We start from the raw sequence: 24,021 nt of genomic DNA, 5'->3' as shown, positions 1-24,021 counted from the left end.
GTAAGACTTCAGCCTTTTTAAACAACAGATGCTCCTTTCACTCCGACCTAGCCGATAGTATGATTGATTGAACTATCTACAAAACTATATTAAACTTAAACAAGAAATGATTAAATTATGTAACTGAAACAAGAAAACACTGAAATTATGTTAAATTGAAACAAGGAAGTCCAATGAGTGTGTTTTATTTACAGTGCAAGAAATGAACAAGTAATTTGGGAGTGGTTTCTCTCTCGATTTCACAGCAGAATGTGTGACGGTTTTAAACTGAACTGTCAGTGAAGGAGGAGATCTGAAAACAGCTGTCAATCAAACGGGATTCAGCCTTTTGACTGATCCTCCAATCAGCACGTGGGATTCTGGCGTCCAGCCCGGCCGAGCTCCGCCCACAGCTCCATTCACCCCCAGAGACACCCGGCGTCCGGGGGCGGGACGACATCGTGATATTTATCCAATTACCGTCCAGTTTTGAGGCAATGAAAAAAACTGTTCCACTCAGTCCCATTGAAGCCCAGAGACGCCCGCAGTCTACAGACAAATGCACTGAGCAGAGATGGAGGAGAAAACAGACACACGGGAATGGAGGAGAAGTGAACAACATCAAGTCCACTGATTTGTGATAAAGCTGATTCTGAACAAACTCATCTTTGAGATGAACGTGTTCTAACACATTTGTAGTCAATAAAATGTCAACACAACTGAACATATTTAACCATTTAATTTTTGTAATTTTAGGGGAAGCTGAGCTTCCCTTGCAGTCTATGAGAAATCGCCACTGCTGTAAAAGTGTCATAAAAATTTAAGTTTGACTTGTTTTTTACTCAATAAGGCACCCAGAATGTACACCAATAAGAGATTTAGAATATTGAACATGAACTCTGAACCGGAACACACTAGGATTTGAATTTGGGTCCAGTAGGTTTTGTTCTGGGCTCTTTTTTTCTAATTCAATCCAGCTGCTTTTTGACACCTGGTTGAACTCAAAAAAGCAGTTCCATGGTCAAAACTCAGTAAAAACACAGTAAAAAAAACAAAAAAACAAAAAAAAGGAAAATCACCACAACACTGAAACCAACAGTAAAAAAAAAAAAAACAAAAACCTTGAACTGTCTATTTTTATAGTGAGTCAGTCTCACTCACTGCTCTGTTTTTTACCCCCCATTCCACAGGTGGTGGGGGGTGAACTGAGCATGCTCAGATGTCTATGGAAAGCACAAGGTCTGTTCTATCAGCACGTTTTGAAATTTTTCCTATTGAGCAAATGGTTGAATTTTTATGAATATTTACAATAAATCACACATTCAGAATGAGCACCACAGACACGTCAGGGGTTAAAGGGTTACATCAGTCAATCAACCAACCAAGCAATCAATCAATCTTTATTTATATAGCACTTTTCATACAGGGAAATATAAAAATCAGTACACCCCACCACCACTACCACCGCCACAGACACATACATGCACACACACACACACACACACACACACACACACACACACAGACACCCCACCACCCATGTACCCGGTGTTAGGCCCAATCCCAATTCACCCCTTAGCCCCTCCCCCTTGGCCCTTGCACTTGACACTATGCTTTGAAACAGAACTGCAAGGTTTAGGGATTGAAGCATTCTCCTATGAAATGGTCCAGCCCTTCCAGACCTGTTATGTACATCATCAGCAGTTATTGATGCTGCTATGAACAGATGTGAAAACTTTGTTTCCTAAAGTATTCGCCAACGCCGTCAGTAGCTGTAACCATCTCTGTTCCGTGGGCTTTGGTCATCGTTTTACGGCTACCAACTATAAACCACAGAAATGCGATCTGTAACACATTGAAACACCATTAAACAGTCGATCAAATGATTAAGGTGTTTACGAAGAAAATACATATATTTGTGTGTCTCTTTCATCACTGCTGCACTTTTTTTGTTGTGTTTACCTCCATATTGCTGATGGTTCAAACAGAATTATGGGAAATTTCTTCTACCCCTCCGTTCGTAGTGTGGTCCTGGAAAATCTCTGTTTCCAGGGCTATACAGCCTTCCTTCCGCCTTAGCCCTTCCCCTCCATCTAACTGAGAATCAGGACAACACTACCCCTTCATGTGTGCGCACAAAACGGAGGGATAGGGGTAAGGGGGAGGGGCCAAGGGGTGAAATGAGATTCTGCCTTAGTACGCATAAATAACAGTAAAACAAAAGAAAAAGACAAAGAAATAAAGAAATAGGTTGAGCAGGGGGGACCATAAAGCAAAAGAGGAAAGAGGAGGCGCTATCACAGGGAGCCACCAGTACTTACATTGTTGATCTCTTTCCCAGGATCACACATTTTCCATTTGTTGTAGGTGACAGTGAAGACCTCACAGTACTTTTCAGCTAGATTTGACTTTTTCAGTGCCATTCCAATGCTCCTATAATGCAGCTGATTGTCATAGTGATGCTGCATGAAACTTTTTTTTACCAGTTGTCCACTCCCCAGTACTTCTGTAAGCTTCAACCTCATCAAAAAATCTAAGCCCCCCACCTGTCACCTCCATCCACTCCCCACACCTCTGCTTCCCTTCATATCTGCCTTCATTCACTCTTCCCTGACCACTGGAACTGTTCCTCCTTAATTCAGAACTACAGCTGTCACCCCTGTCCTCAATAATCCGGTCTAAATCCTAAAAATTTCAATAACCTCTGCCCCATCTCTAACTTACCTTTTCTCCCCAAAATTCTTGAAAAAATAGTCGCCATTCAGCTTCATCCATATCTAATGAGTAATAGCCTCTGCAAGCCTTTCCAGTCTGGTTTCTGCCCCCATCACATCACAGGAACTGCCCTCTTAAAAATCACCAATGATCCCCTCCTTGCAGCTGACTCTGGTTCACTTTCCATTAGAGATGCACCGATCCGACACCAGTATCGGGCATCGGCCCCGATACTCAGTGTGTGCACTTGTATTTGTACGCGTAAAAGATATTCGATACAAATGCAGTGATACCACTTACAGCCATGTGACATTCCCAGTTCAGTGCAGCAGGTACGAGGAGGAGGAATAATGTGTGTGGAGTGTGAAGAGTGTGGAAATTTAACCAAATAAATGATGGTGATAAAAGTAACGCTGACTGCAAGTAATGTTCCAGACACAGACAGATACAGACGCAGCATTCCGTCCGTCCTCTGCGTACATTCCATCTGTTTTCCAGGTGCTGGCAGATACATACCCAGACAGAGAATACCAGCAGAACTGTGGAGGTAGAGGATCTGTTCAAAGAGCCACTGTGGGAGTTAGAGAAAAACTACTGACACATGTAGGACAACTACCCAGGACTGAACCAGGGGTACAGAGCGGTGCAGACCGCCGCCAGCGGAAGTGAAAACAAAACTTATCACTCTTTTCTCTTTTCTCTACCTCCTGAAGCTTCGCTTTTACATCTTACCAGTGAAAACGCTGCAACATTAGTATCACATTAGTGTTCCCTCTGTCGTCTCCATGTTTGTTATTACTGACTTTCCTCTTCTTCTTCTCAAAAAACTTTACTCTTCTTCGTGGTATTTGTCCAGTATGGTTAATTAAGAGCGGCGCCCCCTGGTGGATTAATTGAGAAACACTCATTCCAACACATTAAATGTCAGTAGCAGCACTTTGTTCCAGTCAGACTAATGACAACGACAACAAAGCATATTTACAAAAGGAACTAAGAACCGGATTGGGATTATTAAGTACTCGTATCGGTACTCAGTATCGGCAAGTACTCAAATGTAAGTACTCGTACTCGGTCTGGAATAAAGTGGTATCAGTGCATCCCTACTTTCCATCCTCATCCTCCTCGACCTGAGTGTGGTCTTCGACACCTTCTCATACCTCATCCTCCTCAGTAGACTCTCTTCCATTGTCATCCCCCACACCCCCCTCCACCGGTTTCATTCCTATCTGTCAGGCCACACTCAGTTTGTTCTGCTTAAATCCTTCAGGCCAGATCCCTCCCCAGTTACCTAAGGTGTGCCCCAGGGCTCTGTCCTGGAGCCCCTTCTATTCCTCATCTACCTCCTGTCTCCCGGCAATATCTTCAGAAAATCTGACATCCATTGACACTGCTTTGCGGATGACACCCAGCTCTACCTTTCCACCAAACCTTGCTCCACACTCCACCCCCCCCCAGCCCCCTCCCTCACCTCCTGACTCTCCAAAATTAGATCCTGGTTCACCTCCAACCTCCTAAATCTCAATAGGGATAAAACGGAAATGCTTCTCATTAATTCTAAATCCACTCTTTCCAAAGACACCACCTTTTCCCTCACAATCGTCACCTCCTCAGTCTCCCCTTCCCCTCAGATTGAGTCTGAGTGTCATCCTCAATGGCCCACTATCTTTCAAAGCCCACATCAATTACTTCACCCAATCTGCATACTTTCACCCACCTCCACCCCTCCCTCATCCCCATACCACCTCCATTCTTGTTCATAGTCTATTAACCTCTTATATTGATTACTGTAACACTCCTCTTTTCGGCTACCCCAAAAGTCCCTCCACAAGCTGCAACTAGTTCAAAACTCTGCCCGCAACATTACAAAAACCCCCTCCTCCCATCACATCACCCCCATCCTCCAGGATCTACATTAAACAGAGAACTGAACTCAAACTCCTCCTGTACACCTTCAAATCCATCCACAGTCTGGCTCCTCAGTACCTGTCACACCTCCTCCATTTCACCCGTTCCCTCAGGTCCTCCTCCTCCATCCATCCATCTCACTGTGCCCCCTGTCCACCTCAGCACCATGGGGGGCAGAGCCTTCAGCCGCTCTGCTCCCCAGCTTTGAAACTCCCTCCCATCATCCATCCGTAACAGTGAATCTGTCCCCATATTCAAATGCAGACTCAAAACTCACCTCTTCAGAATAGCCTACCCACCATAACTATTACTCTTCATCTTACTTTTTTCTTCATTTTTTCCCCCTTGTATCATTTATGTATCGTAATTACTTTATTAATTTAGTCAGTTATTTATTTAGTATTCTTTGTATTGTCTTTTTATCCTCTGCTGTACAGTGTCCTTGGGTGTCATGAAAGGCACTTATAAATACAATCTATTATTATTATTATTATTATTATTATTATCATTGACATCATCTTCAGTGTGACAAAAACCTTTCCTTCATCAGATGGTTTTTCATCACTACATGGTCTTCAGGTAGGCATGTAATAGCTCATATAATAAAAAACTGGCTATTTAAAGTGGGTAGGTTTGTTTAGTATCGTCTTGTATAATGATGGTGAAGTGATCAGAGCCTGAATATGAGTTTAGTCTGACACAGGTGCATACTTCAAAAATAATTTCTGACACAGTAAACAATTAATGCATGAAACTAATCTCCTATGCAGAGAAATTTGTTTCTTTTTTCATCAGTCAAAAAGAATGGATTTGCAATTAAAAATAATAGATTTGAAACCAAAAAAGAGATGTGAGAGCAAATGACAGTAAGTGGCAATCAAATAAAAAGATCGTTTTGCTTATAAATCAGTCCTCTTTGCTTGCGACCTCAAAAGTTTTGCTTGCAAATTAAACTGCACTTAATGGGCGGGGCCTACGCTGATGGATGAGAGAAAAGTTTCTATTGGTGGGTGTGACCTGGCTCCAGCGCCGGCTCCAGCTTCCGCCTTAAACCCACTTCTCTGTTGTGTTATGTTACCGGGAGGTCAGTTGATAGTCTGATGCTCTTTGAAATTGAAATGTATCTCATAAGTAATGGATTACGCTAAATAGCGTCGGCCACAGTTTGTACATTCACAGCGTGTGTGTTTTATAACATCAGCAAAAAAAAAAAAAAGCATCATTCAGTTGCTCCAGGTGTGTTTTCTGGTATAGAAGGAACGGTGACGTTTTGGCACCGCAGGTACCGGTCCACACTAATGTTTAAATCCCAGCCCTATGTTGTAAACTCCTCCCTGTAACTCACTCACTCATTCCGTTCTCTGCTCAGGCTGTGAATGTACAGGCTGTAGCCGACGCTATTTAGTGTAATCCATTACTTATAAGATACATTTCAATTTCAAAGAGCATCAGACTATCAACTGACCTCCCAGTAACATAACATAACGGAGAAGTGGGTTTAACGTGGAAGTTGGAGCCGGCGCAGGAGCCAGGTCAAACCCACCAATAGAAAGTCTTCTGTCATCCATCAGCGTAGGCCCCGCCCATTAAGTGCAGTTTAATTTTCAAGCAAAACTTTTGAGGTCGCAAGCAAAGAGGAGTGATTTATAAGCAAAATGATCCCTTTTTTTTTTTTTTTTTTGATTGTCACTTACTGTCTTTTGCTCTCAAATATCTTTTCTGGTTTCAAATCTATTCTTTTAAATTGTAAACCCATTCTTTATGATTGTTGAATAAAGAAACAAATGTCTCTCCATAATGTCCAACATTCTGGATATTCTCATAAGGACTGAAACAATGGATGAAACCACAGATGGGAACAGTAATCAATGCCATCAATACAAACGCACGTTTTATATATATATATATATATATATATATATATATATATATATATATATGTGTGTGTGTGTGTGTGTGTGTGTGTGTGTATAATTTTTTTAATTTATTTATTTATTTCTATAAAGATTCAGTTCAAATTACCTTGACAGTTTATGGAAACACGGTTACTGTTTCACCAAATTTGTTGCAAATTTTGACTTTGGGAAGATGCTATTTGTAGTACTTTTCTGAGCCACCCACTGCTCTTCCATTATTCCAGTTGAACATATTTTTAATGGGTGTGGAGCCAGAGTCTAAACGTTTAAGGGTGAGTAAATTGCTGCCGATCTTCCCCTCGGTGATCGGCGCTCACTGCATTCCAACAGAAGCAAGCTCTGCTAAAATAGCTCCTTTTTCTGACTCACATGAAAATCTAATCAATCATTAAAATAAAACTGCGTTGCTCAATTTTTTTAGGCCATTGTTTTAGTAATTACAGGTTTTAATTTAATATAATGTGAAATCTCTAACTGCGTGCCCCTCGCCACAATGGAGTAATCCATCCACCCACCAGCTCATTCAAGGCTTTGACAGAAAGCAGTGGTTCCCAGCCCACCAGCCTGTGGAGAATCAATTGGCTCTGGGTGGAGAGAAAAAAGGAGATCACACTGAAGAATTTGCAACAGGCAACTCCACATTGGCACACAGGAACACACTCCCATTATAATGGCTCAGAATCAGGAATACAGACACGCTCACAGCAAGGCAAGTGCGATACATGCTAGCAGAAACCCTGTGGCACATTTGACACTAAAATAATGCCTCTGTGTGAGTCTCCTGAACAGGTACATGTTGGATACCACCCCCAATTATTTGCTGGTGCACCACACTGCCTGGGATTTTTTTTTTTTTTTTTAATTTGAATTGCACATTATAATTTTAATGTGGAAAGTCAGAATGTTGTTTTAATTGATATTTAGGAGCCAGTACTTCCTGGTGACTTGCAGCCACTTTGTTCCAGGCTAATGACCATGGTTCATTTTTAAGCCTTTTCATTGGACAGTAAAATGGAGCATGCATTGATAGGTTCATCAGTTATAAATAAGAACAAAACAGAAAAAAAAAAAAAAAAAAAAACATGGAAATGCTGAGAGCTTGGAAGAAGCAGAAAAGCTGGCGTATCAACAAATATGAATAAGTGAAGCGGAAAACAGAATTGGTGGATAATTCTGTGTGTACACATGTGGAAACTGCAATATGTACTGAAATAATAGTAAACAGCAATGAATGTTTGCAATGTATGAAGAACTGCAGAGACAAGGACTTTGACAAACTGTCGAACAGTATAGGACAAGGTCATGTGATCAAAAAAAACAAACAAAAAAAGTTTAAACTGGCACAGTATGAAACAGCAGAACCAGTACATATTTGCACTGCACTACTAAGTAGAATGTACATAAATCTTAATGTTTATGGCAGATCTTTTGAAAATGTATTTAAAATGTAGGATGTATTTAGATGGAAACCCAACCACTTAAACCCATCCAAATGAGACAAGTACATAGCATGTAATCCATAAACCACTTGAATAAGGTTGAATTCACTAAATTTACATCCAATAAAATATTTTCTCCAATATTTGTGCCAGGCAGAGGTTGTACAACTTAGCTAACACTCAATGACTGGTACTGAGTCCTAAAGGTCCACAGGTGGGCTTCAGTCAGAGCAGACTGGACTTTTTGGGAGAGGGGTGACCTTCCTAAACTCCTGTTTTTACAGGAAACACAAATATGCAAACGTGAATACTGTTATGGTCGCCATTTCACAGAGACTTGAGCAACAGTCGCTGTATCCCAAATCATGGGGACAACAATAAATGAATTTACCCCAAAAGGGATAGATAAACATCATGTGTATCTGTGTCTGTCTTACTGCTGCTCTCCCTGCTTTAGGCTATCCATGTGTATATGTGCAACGTCATGGTGAGAAACAGAACCAAGGACCACCAAATATAATTAACAGTACATGGAACTAGTCCTGATGGAAATGGAATTTTAACCCAAACAGACCCAAACAGCCACTGGTGACCATAATCATCCATACTGTAGTTCTAAACTGTTTAATACACAGGTGTCAATCATGTGGCCCGGGGGCCAAAACTGGCCCGCCAAAGGTTCCAATCTGGCCCGCGAGATGAATTTACAAAGTGCAAAATGCAAAAATTACCCTGAAGATATCAACAGTCAAGGGCATCAAACTCAAAAATAACAACATAATAACCTAGAAATAATGACTCCAAATGTTCTTGGTTTAATGTGAGAAAAATAATATGACGTTATCCCTATAAATAATGGAAACACCAATTTTTTCTCTTTGATTTATAGCAAAGAACATTAAATTCTGATATCCTTTAATGATAAAATGTCAATAACCTGAACAAATATGAACAACCTGGAATGTCTAAAGAAAAATAAGTTCAATTTTAACAATATTCTGCCTGTTTTGTGCCTTGGTAGATCTGGTCTGTAATGCACATGTAGAAGTCATAAGTTGAGGCATAATATTGATAAAATTGTACTTATTTTTCTTCAGAAATTTCATTTTTTTCCCCCAGTTATTCACATCTTTTTTGTTTTGGATGGAAATAGTTTCATCATCTAATGTTATTTTTTGCACTAAAAAATTTGGAGTTGTCATTATTTATAGGTTATCATGTTATTATTTCACTGGTTCGGCCACTGGAGATCAAATTGGGCTGAATATGGCCCCCAAAATGAGTTTGACACCCCTGGTTTAATACCTGTTGATCCACTAATCCTACTATATAATACACACTGAAAAAAATGGGTTGTTGAAGTAACATAAAATAATTTTGTACATCAGTTGCACTTAATAAAATCAAGTTTTCTAAAACAAATTAAGTCATGTTAAATATAACAAATTTTATTCTGTTAAACAAGCATGGATTTGTTATGTTAATATGAAGAATTTTTTTATTGTCAGTAAAACATGGCTTTTTTCTACTAGTGATTATATTTTTTGTGTTAACTGTATTTAATTATTTCATGTCAAATTAACATAACTGATTTGCATAAAGCCTTTCTGATTTAATCTTGGTAAAAGCAAATACTTTTTTTGGTTCTGTAATATCTAACAATCTTAGATTTTCCACTTTACAACTTCAGGTCATGTCATTGCGTATGTGTTTTTTAAGATACATGTTTCATACATCATTCTATCTTAGGCAATATAATCAACCACAACAACTCAAGAAGAAATGAGAAAAATCCCAACTTTTATTCACCCAATGTTTGGGACTAACAGAGATTTGCAAGCTAAACAGACATGATGCCTTCCCGGGTGAAGAATCTTGACATGAGCTATGGTTTAAAACTTTTTTTTCAAGCGGCAAGTTTTGTTAACAGTTGTTATTGTGTGTAATTTCACAGGATCAGGGTTGAAATTATCTTGAAAAACAGGGAGAAAACAAAATACATCTGAGACACCAAGAAACACTCAATAACTCAATATCTCAACTCAATAATCAATAACTCAGCTCAATAACCTTCCAGATGAATTAACAGATCTAAGAACCCTAGCCACAGTGACTCATCTGTTGGTACTAAAAGTCCAACAAAAAAGGAAACAACAAGTTTGTGAGCCTACATTTTTCTGACCCAACAAATTCTCTGGACTTCAATATATCAGTTGCATTTCGAAAGACATGACCCAGCCCAAACAGTCTTCTGAAAATGTAGAAGACAACCAGGTTAACCATCAAGCTGTGTTGACAGTTATAATGTGCTCTCACATTTCACAGGATCAAAGTTGAAATAAATCAAACAAAATAAAAAAGATCTCTTGCAGCATCTTATTAAGTTTTAAAAGAAAATGTAAATAGACACAGAGGAACATGTGTCCAATTATGGTATGTAAGAAATGTACACATTTATTTTCAAGGTGCTAACCCTTAACAACACCTTCCAAGAAAAGATTAATCAACACAAGCCAAGGTGGCTCATCTTTCAGTAAAGTGCCTCAGTAGGTTCTGTACATTTCAATGTAACAGCTAGGCTACATTTCCTAAGACATAACCCAGCCCAGAAAAACAGTCTTCTGAAAAACAAGACAAGCTATGGGTTAATACTTTTTTCAATGCCTTCTAGCTTTGAAGCTCACTTGACAGGATAAAAAGTAGAAAAACAAAAAAAATAAAATAAATAGATAAACAAAACAAAACTGAAGAAATACCTTTTGACTGAGTTGGATATTTTGCAGCATCTTAATTACTTTCAAAAGAAAACAGCCAAGATGGCACTCAAGGTAGGTTTTGTTCCTTTGCAGAGAAGCTGCAATTTAACCATCCAGATGCATTAATACTAGCCAGTCGGACTCAGTTTGTGAGTCCAGTTTAATCATTAAGTTTGTTAATCAGGGCTTGGCATTTCTTTGACTGTGTGGTGTCCTCCAGCTCCATGATAACCTTTTGGAGAACTTCAAAAGTAAATTTGAGTTCTTGGGGATAGTCGAGATTTAGGGCATATATAAGCCCAAACAGCATGGCGGCAGCTAATGCCACATTGTCCGGGTCCGGTAGTATCTGCTGCCCCTCTAAGATGATCCCAATGCCAGGACGGACTGAGGTGTTGCACTTCACAACAAAGATCCCAACTGTAGTCTCCTCCACTGCCCTCTGAATTTGGTGTTCATCTTCTTCCTGCAGAGTGAATAGATGCAGAGTAAGATAAAAACAACTAATAGTACAAGTCTGACCCAAACATAGGCCACTGAGAATGGAGGACTGACCTTGTTGTATTTAATAATATACACAAAAATATTTTAAAAAATGTCTCGATAAATTAATTCATGTGCCAATCAATACATGATACAAGAAAAAAAGCTAAATGAGCATTTCAGTTTCACTTTCGCAGGCCCTGACCCCCTCCCCCCATAAATAGGATGGACACCGGCCGAACCGCACGCGACACCCCCCCCCCCCCCCCACCCCCATAGTATTACAAATAGGACGGAAACCGGCCGAACCACACGCGACCCCCCTGATACACACTGTATTATAAATAAGACGGAAACTGGCCGAACCGCATACGATCCCCCCCCCCCATTACACACGCTACACAAACAGATCAATTCCACAGGAAACACTTATAAGACAAAGCATGACGCAGCTGTTAATAACTACAAAACAAACACTGTTCGACTCTGAGTTCAAACCCTTTTTCATCCGCTCTGTCACATTAGAATAGCACTTTGTGATTGTAAAAAAAAAAAAAAAACTCACGGGCTCATCCATTTGCATTGGTTATACATCTTGGACGCGGAACCAGGAAAACTACATTTCCATAGGTTCATAGCAGAAGTAACTTTTCATTGTGAATCTTATCAGGACCGTCATTGGTCAATGGTACTCGATAGTCTCAGTCCACTCCCCTACCAAATACAGGCATGGCATGCCCTTGACGGTGCAGATAAACGTGGGTCCAAACAAATGGATACTTTACGTGTCCCGAGTGAAATTAACAAAACCGAATTTTCAACTATTTTGATTGTGTATTGAGCAGCCTCAGCAAGTTAAGCTTCATAAATCGCTCATTGCAGAAAAGAAAAGCCTATTTTCAAACCGTTTGGAATAGTGACGTTTTCCCCCTTTGAAGCCAGCAAACATGTCTTGGCACCTTGACAAGCTGGTTAGCTTAGCAACATTTACTTTCTAGACTTCAAAGTTAGTCTAACTGTTGCCCTTGTTGCAAGTTAGCACGGTAAAATGCACATCCTTCGCATTGTTCTCACTACTTTTGAATTAATGGTCACGGATAGCAGATAGAATCCACAGCATCAAGATACCCGTGTACCTACTAGCCTATTAGCCTGAAGTCAGTGAAAAGCGACGTTACCTAACTAGTATGTACGTTAACTGATGTAGGGCAATTATCTGCCAGCAAAGTAAACACTAACTTGGTGGAAAATTCTCCTAAGCTACCTTAATGTACACAAGATAAAAGATTCAATTGCTTTTACCTTGTATTTTGCCCTCCGTTGACTGCACATGCAATGAAGAAAAGGGCGAATACGTCCGTTCACTTCTCAGCTCTGGCATCTGCTGGTCACATGTCCACAGTGGGCGGAGTTACCAGACAAAACATAACTTTTTTCTTTTCTCCCAACATGACTAAAACTCATGAATTTGACATTCTGTAGTTCCATGATTTATTTATGTTCAGAGGCAAACATGAAAAAATCATGTCATGTACATTAATTGCATTTATACAAATTCCACAACCCCATTCCGCTTTTTTTCAGTGTACGTTCTGTGTCCCATCGATGTTGCTGCACAGGAAGGCAATTGTACAGATTTTCCTCAGCCTTCACAGGCCCGATCGCCAAACTCACCAAATGAATAGAAACATTACCTCACTGTCTACTAGACACAATTTTATGTCCGTATTCAAATGTTGTGATGTATGCTGGGCGATTTTAGCCTCTCTCAACTTTGAATTCTTCATCCCTGCCACCATACTCCATTTTCGGAAGTGGTTATGCTGCCATTTATGAAATTTCTTCTGCTAGCAGACGATGCTAAAATGTGAAGGCTGCATTTACGATAATGTATAGGCACTTTCCGCACACAATGGCACCACGGGTACAATGCCGCTAGTCCTCTCAATACATGTGAATAACTGGTGTAAAATACAGTTCTTCATCTTTTCATGGTCATCAGATATGACCGATTTGGACGTTCAGAGGCTCCGTAGTTACCATGGAAACACTGTCATCTTCTACAGCATTAAATCACCAGTAAAACCCATGGAGTTGGATCAATAACAGTGGATGGACACACTTGTTTTTACATTCAATTATTGATACATTTGCTGAAAAAGTCACTTTTTCTTCAGTTTTCTCTGTTTTTAATATAATAACCCTCAACTTTAATCTTAGCTTTTTTGAACATCTACATGATCAGTGAATTAAATATGGTAAAATATATGATTTACACTGAAAAAATACTAAACAAGGAGGATAATATTACAATCAATAGTGATAAATCACTTAAGAAAGGTTAAATATAAACAAAAATTCATTTGGGAACTGTCCACAAAAGTAGCGCCGGGTCTTTATGGATTAATCTATACATTAACTTCAAATTCCCTAATTCAATATTGCAGAAGTTTTCCACATCAAATTACCTAGAATGGTAAATTCTGCATTGAAGCTTTTTGTTGTTTTGTTTTGTTTTTGTTTGTTTTTTTCATTTTCAGAGTAATGTGAAATTGACTTGTTCCGTCTGTCAAATGGGCCTTCTGAAAATGATAGAGAGCATTTAAAGGAAAAATGACTTTTCCTTTTATTTTCAAATGTCTGTACACTGGTTCAGAGATGAATCACTTTGATTTGGAATTTCTTTAAAGGTCTTGTCTTTCTTCATAACACCTCATTCACAATCATCAGGCAGTAACACATTGGACAAATAATCAGTTTCTAGAGACAGCCAACTAACTTAACATGGGATCAAACAAAATGTAAAAGCAGAATTTGTTGAAACTAATTGATTAAGGCCCATCATTATGTCAAAAACAGGAGTGAAGGACTTGTCATATCACTTGTGGAGATGTCTTCAAATGAACACTGGAGAAGTGAAACAAGGAAATCGACACGTTGGGTTTCTGAGTTCATTTTTAGCATGTTGCTTCTGACTAATGAATAACTCTCAAAAGATCTGTGACATTTATCCAATGTCATTTGATGTTCTACTCTTCTGAATTCTAATCACTCAAGTTTCCCCACTGAGTGAAGGGCAAGGGACCAAACACTGACTTTCCTGACCTTAGTAACTGTCTGCAGCCTCTGTAATAACACACTGTTGGGTTTTGTACCAATTAATCTTTCCCTCTGTTACAAATATGTTTGCAGGTTATTTTATCAATTTGCAATTCCTGGTAGTTATATCCTACTTTGTCATATTGTGACATTATACAGAGGGACAAAGTCCCTATTGAGAGATATGGGTGAAATAGCTAATCCTCAGACTGTGCCTTGTATCCTAATGTTTTTACCTTTAAACTCTGTCCGTTTGCTCTTGTAACCGTGAACAATGTTGTAACTTTTGGATTTACGCCCTAACTGTGTTCTTGTTCTGGCCCTGACATTGTTGTTTTTGTGTTTAAGCCAAACCAAACAAAGTTATTTTGTACAATTTTCAACATTTTCTGTGTCCATTCTGTCTTTCTTTTCTGTGCCCATTTTCACTAAACTTGCCAACGATTAAAGCAGCGTATGATTTTCATTACTAATTTTTCTTCAAATGTATCCAACTGTCACGTAAAATTTACGACCGCAAGTGGAAGACATCTCTGGTCTCTTTGACGGTCTTCCCCAGTTGCACTCTGGGAGTTGAATTCATGTCTCTGTACTCCCATCTATGTAGTGGAGCTTCGTCAAGTAACAGTTACACAGAGCCAAAGACAAGTCAGAGATCGAGCAGAATTTGAGCCACATAAAGTGTATATTCATATACAAAATAAACACATCTACAGTAATAACTGACTTTTTCGCTCTGGGAGACCATTTTTATTTGCCCCAAAATAGGCTGGGTTTTAATTATAGACCACACCTCTTTTACCATATTTAGAACATTATTCCTGTGACGGTAGAGCCCACCTTTTTGGTTTTGTCCATGATAGGGTACATTTTTACTCGTCTCTATCTAGATTGGACAGCATATATACATATGCAACTATTTCCCAGTATTAATTTATCATATATAAATATGTAACTTTTTCCTAGAATATGTAAATTATTTCCCAGAATGTCCACACATGTACTTTTTGTCCACCATGTTTTGAAAACTTTCCATTGGCACACATGTCTTTTTGTGGTGGGTCTCCCAGGAAAAAAGTCAGCTACTCTGGTACAATCTTCACATTCCACTATGAATAACTTCTGGCATGCAAATGAATACAGGTTAAATACTTTTGAATACAAATTGAATACTTTTGATTAAAACACTGGTTTCTGACACCACACAACCCCAGTCAGATCCTAATTATCTCTAATCCATTAGTCTGTCCGTACTTATGCACCTGAATCACTTTCCTCACGGTGAACAACTTGAAAGATGACACCATCCCAAACAGTCCATTTGTTTACGGAACAAACCGATAAGTCACTCAGGCCTTTTTGGAAATTTTGCTGTGAAATTCATTGTGGGAATGGGAATTCCACGCAGTCACAGCAACAAACACGGAGACAGCAAGCAATGAAACTGTGTCCACTACTGGGTCTGAAGAAATGGAAGGAATCACTGTAAGTCAACTGTCATCTTATAATACGGGGTGTGTGATGGTGAAAAACAATACTTAGACATCAATTTCATGGTATTTACAGTATATGGCATCGTGTAGGTTTATCATACATGTACTGTAAGGATGCTTGTGAGGCGTGTGTGTATCGTAGCACACGTATTATACACACCTCGCAAGCATACAGCGTATGGGTGGGCCCCCACCGCTCACTCACTCCTTCGAGTACATGTATGATAAACCTACACACTGACATTTCCCAGACCACTTCTTCTAGGTGGTCTCGGTCTGCTTGTTTGGTTCTGGACTTTCCGTGGAAACGAACTCTGGTCCATTAATTTAGCCTTATCAGCCCGCGGACAAGTAGGGCTAAAAAATTATATTAGGGCTAAAAAATTATATTAATATTCATCTACTATAAAAATATAATAAATCAGGACAATGGATGTTTTTTTCAACTTTTGCTCAAAGTTTAGACCCTAATGTTAATAAAAGTACATCAAAAGTGTATTTTAGTGCAAACTTTAATGTTCAAACATGATTTTTAATCTTTGTGGGGTGACATATAAGCTATTAAAAATCTACGACACGAACAATTAATTTATGCATGTCATCGCCAATCCAGCCGGAAAAAAAACAGGCGAGGATAAAAAAATTCTAATTTCTCTTTTAGTTTGTTACAGTTTACTCAGACATAGTAATAAATACAATATTTTAGACAATGGGAATAGATTCTGTGAAGTCTCTAAATGTCCATAGACACCAAGAACATCCATATGAACCTTATTATTGTGAAGTAATTCTTCATTTACTTTGGGTATGTCTTTTTAGGCGTTTTTCCCCTGAAAATATGGTCAGGGTTTAACAGGTTTTAAACAGACCAAATGAAGTAGGTCTGAATACACCCTTAGCTCTGCTCACACTGCAAAACCCCTGGGGTGACTGATAATGCTGTAGCATATAACTGGCTAACATTGATCTATATCAGCAGAAGTCTCCAGTCTCACATATGTAGTTTATAACAGTGTACTTTCAATACAATACTGTACATTTTTTTAATTGAAAAGCCTGAACTGCTGATGACCAACGGAGGGTTTTCATATTTGTTAAGTGTGTATTGACCACTGTGTCGACTCTAGATTATGGGAAAAGCTGCTCTTTTAACAATATATTCCTAATAATACTAGTAGCAGTTCCACAACACTGGTTCACCAGTAAAATCCATGGAGTTGGATCAGTGACAGTGGATGGACACACTCGGTTTATGTTCAGTTAAAGCTCTACCGTATGATGTGGCATTTTTACACTTTTCTTTTGTCGTCTTAAAATGCTCCTAATAAGTGTGTGTCAAACTAAAATGTAAAAGAAATCCACCAGGTATTGAAACTCAAAAATGTTTAATTCTCAAATATTCCTGATAAAAGTCTGACCAATCATTTTAGTCGGTCCGAATGAAATAATTGGCCGAACCTGACTGAGCCTCCTGTCAATCATCCATTACAGCCATCCAACAACTGATCCATTATTGCCGTCTCACATCCGATATGTGTACTACTGAATCTGACGCTTCATTCGCGCTGCTCCTGCTGTCACTGACCACAGTCTACTGTCTAGGATGTGTTTGGATAGAACTGACATGCACATGTGGAAGGAAAAAACGGATTTATTAACAGAAACGACAACTGAGGGGCACAAACAGGAGTCCAATGAATGAAGGATGGAGATAAAAGTCCAGAAGTCAGCTGTACTGGACTGAACAGGTCTGCATAAAGCTCAGCTTTTCTGACGGTGGGACTCATACATGTACATGTACATGGTGTCACACATGTAAGATGATGTAGGATGATAATTGTATGGACTATGAAACTTCAAATGTCCACAGAAAATTTGCGGAGGCCGCGCGTTCACAGTGCGCGCGCCCATCCCCTGGGCACTGCAGTGAAGACCCTGACCCAGTCCTGCACAGACCAGGTCTACTGATGGAACAGGAGCCGCGGACCCGCGGCAGGTGGATGATGCATCTGATTACTGAGGGAGGGGTCTGCGGACATGCCAAAACGGACCGTACCTCCACCTCCGCTTCCTCTTTCATTTCCATCGTGCATCAGGTGAGAGGAGGAGAGCCTCAGAGCTCAGGCAGAGGGAAGGGGGCGGGGCTTTGGAGGGAGGCGGGTTGTTCATGTTCAAACTTTTACTAAGTGCTGTGAGAAATGCCACATCGGTAGGTAGAGCTTTAATGAAAGATTTACTGAAAAAGTCACTTTTTCTTCTGTTTTCTCTGCTTTGATATAATAACCTTTGAATTTACTCATGGACATCTACATGATCAGCTAATTAAACATAGACCAGTAGTTTCCAAACTTCTTAAGCTTGTGACCCCATTTTAACATCACAAATTTCTGGCGACTCCAGACATTCAAAACGGAGACTTTTTTTTATTTTACAAAAATTAATTTGTTTTTGATCATGTCATAGTTTGCTATACTATGTTGCAAATAAAGGTTCATTTTAGATGACATTTAGTCTATATAATGTATATTATTATGGACAGAGGCAGTAAATCCAGGTGTAGATTACTGCACAAAAGGAGAATTAGATTTTCCTTGCTCAGGATATGTACAGTCAGTCCAGCTTGGATTTACAAGGCTGACAATTAATACTGAACAAACAAGAACTGAAACTATGAATTATGAAAGAGCTGCAGCATCTGAAACTGACCACAATGAACATTTGACAGATAAACAGAACCACAGTGCTGCAGTTTCAGTGTCATGTCTTTTATGACCTAGTATCGTCTCTGTCAACTCAACATATATTTTTATTAGTAAGTTGGGTTTATTTTGGGTTTTTTTTTTAACAATTACTGGAAATTTCAGGCAACCCCATTTGAATTCCAGGTGACCCCATGGGGGGTCCCAAGGCTGAAAAACATTGATATAGGGGGAAACACATGATTTACATTAAAAAAAAAAGCAAAATATAGAGGATAATATTACAATAAATGGTGACAAATCACTTAAGAAAGGTTAAATAGAGAGAAACATTATTTGGGAACTGCCAGAAAAGTAGCACTGAGTCTTTATGGGTTAAGAGAAAATAACCACACACATTCTGAACAGTGAGTTGAGATGGCGATGGCGTCACTTTTCAAGTTCAGAGTCTGCTTACTCTCTCCATTTGTAATGTGAGATGGTGCTAGATGGTGAATTTATACAGTGTTTAATTTATTGATCTGACTCAGCTTGATGTTTGTGATTCCGTATTAACAGCCAACTCTCTCAGAGGGCATTTAATTTGGTGTTATCAGAATCCCTAACAGGAACACAGCTGTGGCGTCTCATCAGCCACGCCGAGGGGAGACGGAGGAAGGCCAACGGGGACCTTAACAAATCAGCTGCAAATAACAAGACTGATTTGATTTTTCATTTTGGCATGGGAGAGGAGCACACTTTCAGCCTGAAAATGGGGAAAGGGTACATTAATTCATTAGCATGAAATATAACTTTAGGAGGCATTTGGAGTTGTTATCACAGCTCTGGGGCGAGGCAGAGCAGAGCGAGGCCTGTGGAACATGAAAACCCAAGCACATCCAGACTGACACGCTCCATGGACGGCTGCAGTAACTGGCACTCGGCCAACAAAACCATACCCTAGAGTCCTCTAGTCCACTGCTTTAAATATAGAAGACCATATGTCCACAGCAAATGGAAAAAGAGAACATCAATGCCAGGGACAGTAAAGAGACATGAGACACTTCACTCTGTAAATGTTTGGTTGTCATTGCTTTGGATGGGATTATAGTCATTGTGAGGCAGGAAAATGTGTTAGCGTGTGTCACTGCTAAGGTGTGTGGGCATCACAACTGTTTTATCTCTCATATTTCTCTGCATCAAAGTGGAAACAATGAAATAATGCAATGACCTTTTTTTAATTACACATCCATGCACCTAATAACAAGCATCTCACTACACAAGACTGAACTGGTATTACAGAGATACATTCATTATTTTAATCCTCCTCTTATTACCCACTGTGGAAGTATGATGTCCTCCAATCTTAGATGTGTGAAGGAATGACTGTTTTTATTGTGCTGATTACAAGTACAATGGAAACCACTTACAATGATCGAGTGTCTCTGTGAAAAAGCCTGGGAGACAATTATCCCGATAGAGGATGATGGGTAATTTTCTGTGAGCAGAAGTAGAAAGACCCTGAGTACTGAGGAAAAGTCAGAAGACTCTCTGGATAATACATTCAACATCTCACAAGCTTGTGAGAACAGATCTAGATGAGTCCAGTTCTGAATGTTCTACCCACTGCTACAAACTACAGCTGCAGCTATTGATTATTTTTGTTATCAATTAGTCTGTCGATTATTTTCAATTAAATTAAGCGATTATTTGAATTGGTGAAAAAAAATATTTAAAAAAAAAATGTGAAAAACAAACAATAATCAAACATCATAATAATGTATATAACATATATAATGTAATGTGTGTGTAATATATATATATATATATATATATATATACATACATACATACGTACGTACACCCCTGACCCCATGACAAGAAGAGCAAAAACCTTTCTGACATGCGTTGAATGAAACCTGGAATAAAAAATAGAAAGTGAACAAAAATTTCATATTGTCTGAACAAAAGGATTAAAGACATGTTAACTGTAAAAGGAAGGTCACACTGTACGTACTGCAGTGAAGTATATAGTAGGGGTCACACTAAATACTGACTTTTACCTTTAAAACCCATTTAGTTCTGTTTTTTGTGTGTCTTTTAAGGCTGTGCGCATGTTTCCTGTATTTTCTTGCTGTATCTGAAGAAAAGAGACTGAGAAATAAATATGCATGTTCATTTCAATGAGCAAAAATAAAACAACTAATCTAAAGGCAGCCTCAAACTTTTGCACAGAACTGTGTGTGTGTGTGTGTGTGTGTGTGTGTGTGTGTATAACTAGTAATGACATTTATAACCAATCTGTCAGGTCAGTCTTCTACACATTTTAAATCCATCTTACTAACTTCTACCAACTGAACATGGAACTAACGTCCAACAGAAACAAACACACACTCAGATTTGTAATGTTTGTGTTAAAGCCTCAAAGTTTAAAGGAGGAAGTGATGGTTCCAATGGAGAAAAGTCAACATGTAGACATTTTCTGCCTTTTTGACCTCATCTCTTCTGAGCTATGCTCCATGTTATTTGCGTTGATCCTGGCGTCACGTGCATCACAATAAGTGTCCGTGTAAAACACAACAGTGGAGCCAACGTTTAACAGCAGAGAAATGAAGGAAACCAAACTGTAATTGAATGTTTTTTTAATCGATTCAAGTCAATTAATCAATTGCATTTCAGCTCTACAGCATAGTCTTCCGTGCTGCTACACATGGAGTACTGAAAACAGATACCAGTCACAAAATCATGCACAATATAAGCTTCCTCTTCCAGTAGTACAGAGGACATCTTCATCAAATATCTAACTGACTGTCCATGGACGTCTGCCTCTACAACATGGGATTTATTAAACTGAGAACACAGATATTTTTTTTTACTCACGACACCTTGTGGGAAAAATGAAAGCACAGACAATGAGTCAGTGTAAAATGATCCAAGTGTGGTCACACTTTCAGTTGTGGGAGGCTGACACACTGTTGAGAATGTATGTAAATACTGAACAATAAATGCATGTCAAATTGTGATGGACACAGCCACACAGGGTAACATCTTCACAAACACGTCATCACCTTATTAGTTTCATATCATATTATTTTTATAGGTTTGGTTAGCAGCACATGGTCTGCAGTTGCAGTCAGTTATTTAATATACACAGTTTAGTTTAGAGTTCTTTATTTTTTAATCTTCTTTGTAATGTAGGTGCACATATATTAACAGTGTAGGGTGACAATTAAATTATTTGTTTTGTTATATTAATCCTTGTTTCTTTTGTTTGAGTTACCGTGTAGAGTGTCCTGGCACCATCCAGATGTGGGGAAATGGCATGGCTAAGGGTGGAGCAGACTTATATACTGCACCCACCTCATCAGAAGGAACCATGGGCTGTGTTGGCATGGGGGGATTTAATATTATCGGGGCTTCAGTTGTATTTAGTTACAGTTAGTGTCCATTTTGTTTTCCCCTTGTTTGTTTAATGGTTTGGCCAAGCCACTGTACAAGTTCCCCTTTGTCTCATTTTGTTCGGTCAGTTTTTCTCAGTTTGTTTGATACCTCAGTTTGTGTTCTCAGCCTTAGTTGCTATTATTTTTTTGCACAGTTCTGTTATGTTGACCTCTTTTCTATATTTACTTGTTAAAACTATCGTTTGTAATCCTTTTTTGAATAATTTTGGGTAAATAAAACCCATACGTGAAACTTTAGTCCTGTCTCCTGGTTGTCTTACTGCTAGGTCCCTAACACAAATGTACAGTGTGATGTCAGAACTCAAAGTCAGATTTTCAATGTAATGAATATTTCACAGTAAAAACAAGCGAAGGTCAGAAGGAGGATCCTAGAGCAGGTAAAGGGGAAATGAGGGGATGTCTTTGGGCAGGTGAACGGGGCTGATAAAAGGATTCTGCACAGGTGAATGAGGAGACAAGGTGAGGAATGCTGGGGCTGATAATCAGACAGAGATGAAGAGGAGATGAGGTAGAGGTGTGGGGAAGGAAACAGAGAACCTCAGGGTGAAAGGAAAGGATGCAGTCAGAAGGTACATGCCACCAAAGACGAAAGGAATAATAGAACAGACTCTGTGGGTACTGACCCCAGCTGTAGTCACGCACTTTCATGAAACTGTCAAGTAAATATGAAGCAAAGTTTGGAAATGCTGCATGAAAGAAAATGTCGTTTAGCCTGGTTTTTATCGACTGATTTGGAATGAATAAGGCCTTGGTCACAAAGATTTTTACAGATGATGGGTTCGTAACAATCTCCAGGTTTGTACAAAATCTGGAGTTCGTAGACATTCATGTAGGGAGCATTAGTGTCCTTTGGCTGTTTTACAGAGTTGGTATGGTTGCCGTTCAAATTGCAAGAGCAACTTGACTCCTCTGTGAGAAAATGATGTGATTTTGTGTCGTACGAAGACCGTACAGTTGTCACGTTCTTTGTAGGGGTGTCTTGGGACCTTCCTACATCACACCTACAGCCATATCATGATTTTTTTTTCTGGTAAACATTGATATAAGAAGTAATGTGATGTCAAGTCAAAACACCAGCATGTGTTTTATGTGTTTTGGATCATGCGCTGTCCGTGGTGCTGAATTACACACTGCTGTAGAGCACAGGTGTCAAACATGTGGCCAGGGGGCCAAATCCGGCCCACCAAAGGGTCCAATCTGGCCCGTAGGATGAATTTGTGAAATGCAAAAATTACAATGAATATATTAACAATCAGTAGTATAAAAATCATTTTATTTCAGGTTCCATACAGACACATATGAACCAGTTAGATCTCAACTGGGTCAGACCAGAAAAACACTATCATAATAACCTATAAATAATGACCACTGCAGATTTGATCTTTTTTTGTGTGTAAAAAAAGTGAAATTACATGAAAATGTTTGCATTAACAAACTATCCTTTTACAGAAAATGTGAATAACCTGAACAAATATGAACCACGTGAAATGTACTGAGAAAAGTAAATGCCATTTTATCAATATTATACCTGTTACTAAATGTTTTGTGTATTTGTAATCGTAATGTAAGTTGTAATGCACTTGTGCAAATGATAAACTGGTAAACTGAGGCAGAATATTGTTAAAACTGCACTTGTTTTTCTTAAGACATTTCAAGTTGTTCACGTTATTCAGATTTTTAAGTAAATGTTGTAGATATAAATGTTATCATAATGTAATTTTACTTTTTCCACTGGTATTATTTTACTGGTCCGGCCCACTTGAGATCATACTGGGGTGAATGTGGCCCCTGAACTAAAATGAGTTTGACCCTCCTGCTGTAGAGAATATGTGGGGCATCCCTGTGGTCAGACTCTGCTACAGACTGCTCTGGTGGTTCTGGCTGTGGTGGTGGGTTTCTCCTCATCTCCATCCTTCCTTTCGGGCCCATTGTGGACAACTTTGTGAATCTGTAGTTTGAATACTTTCTGACCCTAGAAATCTCTAAAATGAAGATATGTATACGACCCCCTCAAAGAATGCCACGAATGCTGCACAAATGAAGTACTACTGCCTATTAGGAACACCTTACATCCACTTTAAGAACAGTGTGCGAATC

This window comes from Sphaeramia orbicularis, chromosome 14, assembly GCF_902148855.1.
Source record: "Sphaeramia orbicularis chromosome 14, fSphaOr1.1, whole genome shotgun sequence".
NCBI lineage: Eukaryota > Metazoa > Chordata > Actinopteri > Kurtiformes > Apogonidae > Sphaeramia > Sphaeramia orbicularis.
This window is presented reverse-complemented; position numbering follows the sequence as displayed.